At 44.7% G+C, this 7,387-nt stretch overlaps 1 pseudogene; it reads right to left on the minus strand.

The window, feature by feature from the left end:
• Positions 1 to 1,663: 1,663 nt before the first annotated feature.
• LOC126992883 (uncharacterized) lies at positions 1,664 to 5,905 on the minus strand (annotated as a pseudogene).
• Positions 5,906 to 7,387: the final 1,482 nt, after the last annotated feature.

Consider the following 7,387-nt stretch of genomic DNA (forward strand, 5'->3'; position numbering starts at 1 on the left):
AGCTGCACGACCTCTCCCACCCCGGGATCCGAGCGTCACAACGCATGATGTCCTCGCGCTTCATAAGGACGGGTAATCAACAAGGACGTAAGAGACTGGACCCGCACCTGCGTCCAGTGCCAGGCTTCCAAGGTGACGCGCCACACCGTCTCGCCTCCAGCAGCGTTCACGCCCCGATCCTCTAGACTTGAACACGTCCATGTCGACCTCGTTGGCCCACTCCCACACTCCAACGGCTACAAGTACCTCCTCACCTGCGTTGACAGGTTCACACGCTGGCCCGAAGCTGTCCCGGTCGAAGACATAACAACGGACACCATCGCCAGAGCCTTCGTCAACACCTGGGTGTCGCGCTTCGGTACGCCTCTCAGCCTCACATCCGACCGTGGAAGCCAGTTCGAGTCGAGCCTGTGGGACAAGGTCATGTCCATCCTGGGGATTAAGCGGATCAGAACCGCCAGCTACCATCCTCAGTCAAATGGCCTTGTCGAGCGCTTCCACCGCCAACTCAAGGCCTCGCTGGCAGCAACAGTTCAGGACCGCAGCGACTGGACTACGACTCTGCCTCTAGCCCTCCTCGGCATACGGACGTCCCTCAAAGAAGACTTTGGCCACTCCTCTGCAGAGCTCCTGTACGGCACCACTCTCCGCCTCCCAGGAGAGGTTCTCTCGCCCACTCCTGGCCCTCCCTGCGACATACAGGATTACGCCAGGAACTTCAAGAACGCAATGCAGAGACTCCAGCCAATGCCGCCATGTACATCACCATCCAAAACGTTCGTGAGCCAGGACCTCGACACCTGCACACGTGTTCGTGCGAGTGGACGCCACAAAGAAGCCTCTGCAGCAACCATACGATGGCCCCTTCACCGTCATCAAGAGGACGCGGAAGAACATTACAATTGACCGCCACGGCAAATCCGATGTCATCGCCATCGACCGGGTCAAGCCCGCGTACCTCCTGCGGCCGGATCCTCCACCCACCAACACCGTGTCAGTGTTCCCCACTCAATGATTGCAGACAAAATCCAGTGCCACAGAAAAAAAAGTAGCTGTACGACGGCTTCGATGGGCGGATATGCGAGCACTGTGAAGAGCGCGCCAGCCGCCCCCTGGTGCACTACCTCCTGTCTTGCCCAGCCACCGCGCGCCTCAGACCAGCGCCAGAGGCTGCCGCCCATCTTGCAGGAGGCGGGCCCTGAGGCGGTGTGAAGCCATGGCCGCCCTCATGGTCCGACACACCCCGACACAGGTCCTCCTCGAGGTGCTACGGGCGGCACCTCCCCACGGTGACCAACGCCCGCACCGCACAGCCGGGCCACGACACCACGCCGCTAGCCTGCACCGCAACCGAACACCCCCGACAGCGGCGGGCCGATGCCCGCTTATTCCAACTATATCGTATTGTTCCCGTGTATTTATTATGTATCAGCATTTGCATGTAATGGATGCTAATCAAGGGCATCAGATAAATTGTATAGTTGCACAATAAACCTCTACAAAAAAAAAATTGTTTGTCAATGGAGTCACCACCGGTTAATGGTAGTTTCTATCAACCAACAAAGGCTTGCCCTAGCGGACTTACAACGGCGAAGCTAACAGCTTCGTTCGGCGGCCGAAAGCACACAAGCAGCAATGCTTGGCTTTCACGTAGCGGTCTAGGTTACCGCCACACTCCGTAACCTTCCGCGATCAGGCTCAGCAGCTCCCGCGAAGCCTCGGTCATCTTCTCGTGGTAGACCTCCATCCATGTCTGACAGAAAGAGAGGTGGAGGAGTGGTAAAGATGAGAGGTAGATGTAGATGAATATAGTGTTGATTAGTAGTAGATAAGTAAAGAAAGGCAAGAAGAAGGAAGGAAAGATAGCCAGAACGAAAGAAAGAAAGAAAAAAAAGAGGTTGGTAAAAGGATTGAAAGATTGAAAGAAAGAAAAAGAAAGACAAAAAGAGAGAAAAACGAAAGAAAAACAAACAAATAAAAAAGAAAAAAAGAAGAAAAAGAAAAAACAACAAAAAACAAAGAAAAATATATAAAAAAAAATATATACGAAAGAACGAAAGAAAAACAGAAAGGTTGAAAAAATAATTGAAAGGTTGAAAGAAAGGAAAAGGAAGACAGAAAGAGAGAAAAAACGAAAGAAAAACAAACAAATAAAAAAAATAAAAAATAAAAAACAAAGAAAAATATAAAAAGATAGAAAAAAAAGGAAAGAGAATCTAACATCCTATCCCCTCACCCTGAAGTTCCTGCCCTCCTCGGATTCCTCTAGAGGCCATTGGTTGTCCTCGATGATGAACTTCTCCTCCAGCGATATGAGTCCCTCCTTCAGCTTCCCCTGCATCGGCCCGATCTCGAAGGCTAGGAAGGAGAGGACGCGGTGGTTGTGGTGGTGTGTGTGATGGTGGTGGTGGGGGTGGTTCTGCTTAGTGATGGTGGTGATGATGGTGGTGGTGCTGGCGAATTTAAGTTCCTCATCACCATTCTTACATTCGTTTCACCTTCAATTCACTATCTTCATAACCACCACTATCACCACCACCACCACCACCATCATCTGGGTAAATAGCTCACTGATCAATCGACTGATTACAGACAGACAGACAGACAGACAGATGAATATTCTCGTTCGTGTCGTGTTTCGTCAATATTATTCAAATTTATCAACGTGCATAATTTGTTTCTATATAAAGAGAGTATAACCCTCTTGATAACGTACTTACTGCATGTCGTGTCATTGTACCTCATTACAGCTTCGAGTCATTTGCGTCACTTATCATTCAGAATCGTTTTTATTTTGTCACGCACCTGGAACTAGAAACAGAGACCGAATCCAGAGTAGCTTGCTGATTGGTTAGGTCACAGCATTATCTTGTATGGTCGCGAGAAGGGAGCTCGTAACCGTGTATCATAACAGCCATCGGAACAAACAGATGGTCTCACTGATGGATTCGGTCGACACGCAATGCAACAACGAGATCGACAAACCACAAAGAAGAAGTAACAGATGAAATTACTCCGAAAGTTACTCCAGACCCGCACTTGATCTCCCTTCTTTCTCTATAAGACATCAAGTTCTTATATATCCTCAAGGTCTATGCCAAGTTCCGAAGTCATCCCTCACGTTCCATCGTTCTCAAGTTTTATGCCAAGTTCAGAAGTAATCCCTCAAGTTTTAGTGAGTTTTCAAGTTATTAAAGCCCTCAAGTTCTTATAACTCCTCAAATTATATCAGTCATCAAGTTCAAACAATTTATCGAGTCATTCCTCACATTCTAGCAGGTCTTCAAGTTCTGTGCCAAATTCCCAAAGTCATCCTTCATGTTCTAGTAAGTTCTCAAGTTTTCATAAGTCCTCAAATTCTGTCAGTCATCAAGTTTTAATAATTTCTCACCATTCACCACGCTCTAGCAGGTCTTCAAGTTCTGTGCAAAACTCCCAAGTCATCTCTCATTCTGTCAAGTCCTCTAAGTCCCCCAGTCATCCCTCAGTCCTCACCTTCCTTGTGGGACACGGCGCCGGGGATGACAGGGAAATATCCGCGGTACTCGTTGCTGCACTTAGGGTTGAAAGACTTCTTGGAGATGGCCATCCTCTGCTCCATCGGCGGGCTGGCGGAGGGAGGAATGGAGAAGAGATGGTTATAGAAGAGACAAGGGAAAAGAGAGGAAGAAAAGAGGCAGTGGATGGATAGATAAGGGACATGGTGCAGCTAGATGAGAGACGGAACAAGTAGATATTAACTTGAGAGGAAGAGACGGACAGAAACCGAGACCACCGTTGCCAGATTATCGTACTCGGAGCATCACGTATCCCGGCTTCTCACCCTTTAAATATCACCAGGAAACAAGAATAATCAACCTTTTCAACGATAACAACACAAAAAGCCAGTTATTGGGGCACATGAGGCAGCTTTTGTGGTTGAAATCGGGGAATATGAGAGACTGAGTACGACAATCGGGTAACGTTGATACCGAGACGCGTGAACAGACCCACCGATCTCAAACACTTCGATGTCCAAGACCACACACAAATTTGACAAAGCTTTCGTAGGAGTTGCGGGCATTTCAACGGGTAGTCTCAAATAAAGATCCACAGAGTCAAGTGGAGAAGCAGGGACAACGATAAAGACACGGAATAGCGACGAATACAAAGGAACGGAGACCCAGAACGATAAATATGGATTAGGGACAAAGAAATACAAATACGAAGAGACGCGGAGACCCACACGAAGGAGGACAAAGAAGACGAAAACAAAAATAGACCCACGCATGAAAAACGACAAAAAAGAAGACGAAGACAGATAGGGAACCACGAAGAAGAAGAAGAGGAAGAAGAAGAAGAAGGAGAAGAAGAAGAAGAAGAAGAAGAAAGAGAAAAAGAAAAAGAAGAAGAAGAAGAAGAAGAAGAAGAAAAAGAAGAAGAAGAAGAGGAAGAAGAAGATGATGATGCTGGGATGAAAGGAACGGTAAAGAAAAGAGAGGATGAAGGGCGATTGAAGGAAAGGAAAGGACAAACGAAAGGAGAAAAAGTGGAAAGGAGGAAGAGAAAAAAAAGAGAATTAAGGTAGAGGAGAGAAAATAGGATAAATAATATACTCATAAGGAAGATGAAGAAGAAGAAAAAGAGAAAGAAGGAGACCCACACAGACACAACCCCCCCGCCTCGACACCTGAAGAACTACTTGGAGTGTCGCAGCAGCGCCTCCTCGTCGTAGCCGTCCACGTTCTTGAGGTAGATGAAGCCCACGGTGGTGAGCGCCTCGTGCAGCTCCTTCACCAGGCCGGCCCGCGTGTGACCCTTGGCCAGGCTCAGGTCGATGACGGGCAGGACCTTCTCTTCCTCCTGTATGAGCGAGAGAGAGAGATGGATAGATAGATCGATAAAGAGTTAGATAGATATAGATAGGGATAGATAGAGAGAGCTTGAGAGAGAGAGGTAGAGAGAGCAGGATCTGCTCTTCCTCCTGCCGGGGCGAGAAAGTTAGACTGATAGAGAAATCGATAAAAAAAGTAGATAGAGAGTTATATATAAATAGATTGATAGAGAGAGCTTGATAAATATAGACAAAGAGGTAGAGAGGGCAGGATCTTCTTACCCACCAGTCGTGGTGAGCGAAAGATAGATAGATAGATAGAGGTAGTAGAGATAAGAGATAGGTAGAGGTTGGTAGAGAGAGAGAGAAAAAAAAAAAAAAAAAATATATATATATATATATATATATATAAATATATATATAATATTATTAATATATAGATAGATATATATATATATAGAGAGAGAGAGAGAGAGAGAGAGAGAGAGAGAGAGAGAGAGAGAGAGAGAGAGAGAGAGAGAGAGAGAGAGAGAATCAATAGAGTACATGTGCCTTTTTCATATTCTCCATCAGTTCTTCGCTTCACTCAGAAAAAAAAAACGACAACAACAGAAGGTCAAAGTATAGATCAATGTTGCAAGAGCGGAACAAAATATTTGATAAGGAGATAAGATATGCAAAACTTTAAAAATAAAAAGAAAGATCGTAAAATATGAAAAAAAAGAATAAAAAAACAATGTGTGTGTGTGTGTGTGTGTGTGTGTGTGTGTGTGTGTGTGTGTGTGTGTTTACCTATTTGTGGTATACAGGACCTGAACTCAAGCTCGGTCAGTCCTGTCTCCCACTATATTTGTCCAGCTTTTCCTTCAGTTTTATTTTATGTGTGTGTGTGTGTGTGTGTGTGTGTGTGTGTGTGTGTGTGTGTGTGTACAAGCTCCTCTTACCATGTTTTCCACGTCGGCGTAAACACCTGACACACACACACACACACACACACACACACACACACACACACACACTAACACAAACACACTGTCTTCTCGGCACCACTTATGAGACGCAGCAGCTACCCGCCTCCTCCTCACGCCACGGCTTCGGGTGCTGCACTGCCACACGTCCAATCTCGCCCTCCCTTAAAAAGCTAAACTGTCAGAGCTAATCAGTAATCACATCTAGTATGCCCCGTATTCTGAGACGCATTCGGGTCTCACAACAATATATTCCCTTTTTTTTTTTTTTTTTACAGCAGAGGAGGCAATTCAAGGGCAAAAACACGAACAGCAACAACAAAATAAAAAAGCCCTCTATATTTTGCTTCGTACAAAAAATAAAGAAGAGAGAATAAAAGGTAAAAAAAAAGATCAATTTCAGGTGCAGAGGTGTTTCGGTACTCTCCTTTTGAATGAATGTGTAGCGGCAGCTTAGGCCTCTACTGAGAAAGCCAAACATTTCTGTTTGTGTGTTTTCTAGACAGCTACGTTATAGCTGGTATAACGCCGTGTGATTCGTTAAGGCCGTCTGTGTAGGTTCAGAGATACGACTGATAACCCGATGGTGACTCCATTTATAAGCAAATTTATTCTCGAGAATATACTCGTTTTTACATACGGCGATTGATTATTTACAGAAATTCATATGCGCTAATATTTACAATAATGGCTCTATGGTGATGCAGTTTTAATATGTTAATGTTTATAATAATAGGAGTGATTACTTACATATATATATATATATATATATATATATATATATATATATATATATATATAGATATATATATATATATATATATAGTGACTCGCAGTCTGATGAATAGAAAGACAAGATATTAGTGTGTTATGAGAGTGGAAGAGGAGAAAGAGGACAAGGTGAGTTACAGGGCAGAATGAAGAAATGAGGGCGAAGGAAACGAGAAAGAAAATGGTGTGTTTAATTGGTCACAACAAGTGTTTCCTCTTTCCAAAGTTCACAAAGGGAGGTTAGTCGGGCTGTGGTGAGTGTTCTTTCACGATCACGATGCATAAGGGTGGTCAGACTATCACTATGCTCATAACACTACCCATGGAAGTGCTTATACAACCTCTACGAAAGTCTTATCTTATGTGTGGTGGTAAGGTTTGGTTCTCAGACACTTTCGGCTCCAAAAACAACAATTTTCAAAGGCCACAAATTAAGTTAGTCGGGTTCTCATTGGTGTTTTTTTCATGTCCACGGTGCAGAGGTCAAACTACTATTAAGCTCGTAAAACTACCCATGGAAATGCCTCAACAACATCTACATAGCCTTGTCTAATGTGGGTATGTTCTTAACTAACAGTACTATTTCCTAAGGCTTCAAAGGAGATTAATCGGGTTCTCATTAGTGGTTTTTCATGTTCATGGTGCAGAGGCCTTGCCAAACTACCACTAGGCTCGTAAAACTACCCATGGAAATGTCTATACAACCTCTATGAAAGCCTTGTCTAATGTGGGTATGTTCTTAACTAACTACTATTTCCTAAGGCTTCAAAGGAGATAAATCGGGTTCTCATCAGTTGTGTTTCATGTTCACGGTGCAGAAGCCTTGAACATAAGA

This window comes from Eriocheir sinensis, unplaced genomic scaffold, assembly GCF_024679095.1.
Source record: "Eriocheir sinensis breed Jianghai 21 unplaced genomic scaffold, ASM2467909v1 Scaffold512, whole genome shotgun sequence".
Taxonomy (NCBI): Eukaryota; Metazoa; Arthropoda; class Malacostraca; order Decapoda; family Varunidae; genus Eriocheir; species Eriocheir sinensis.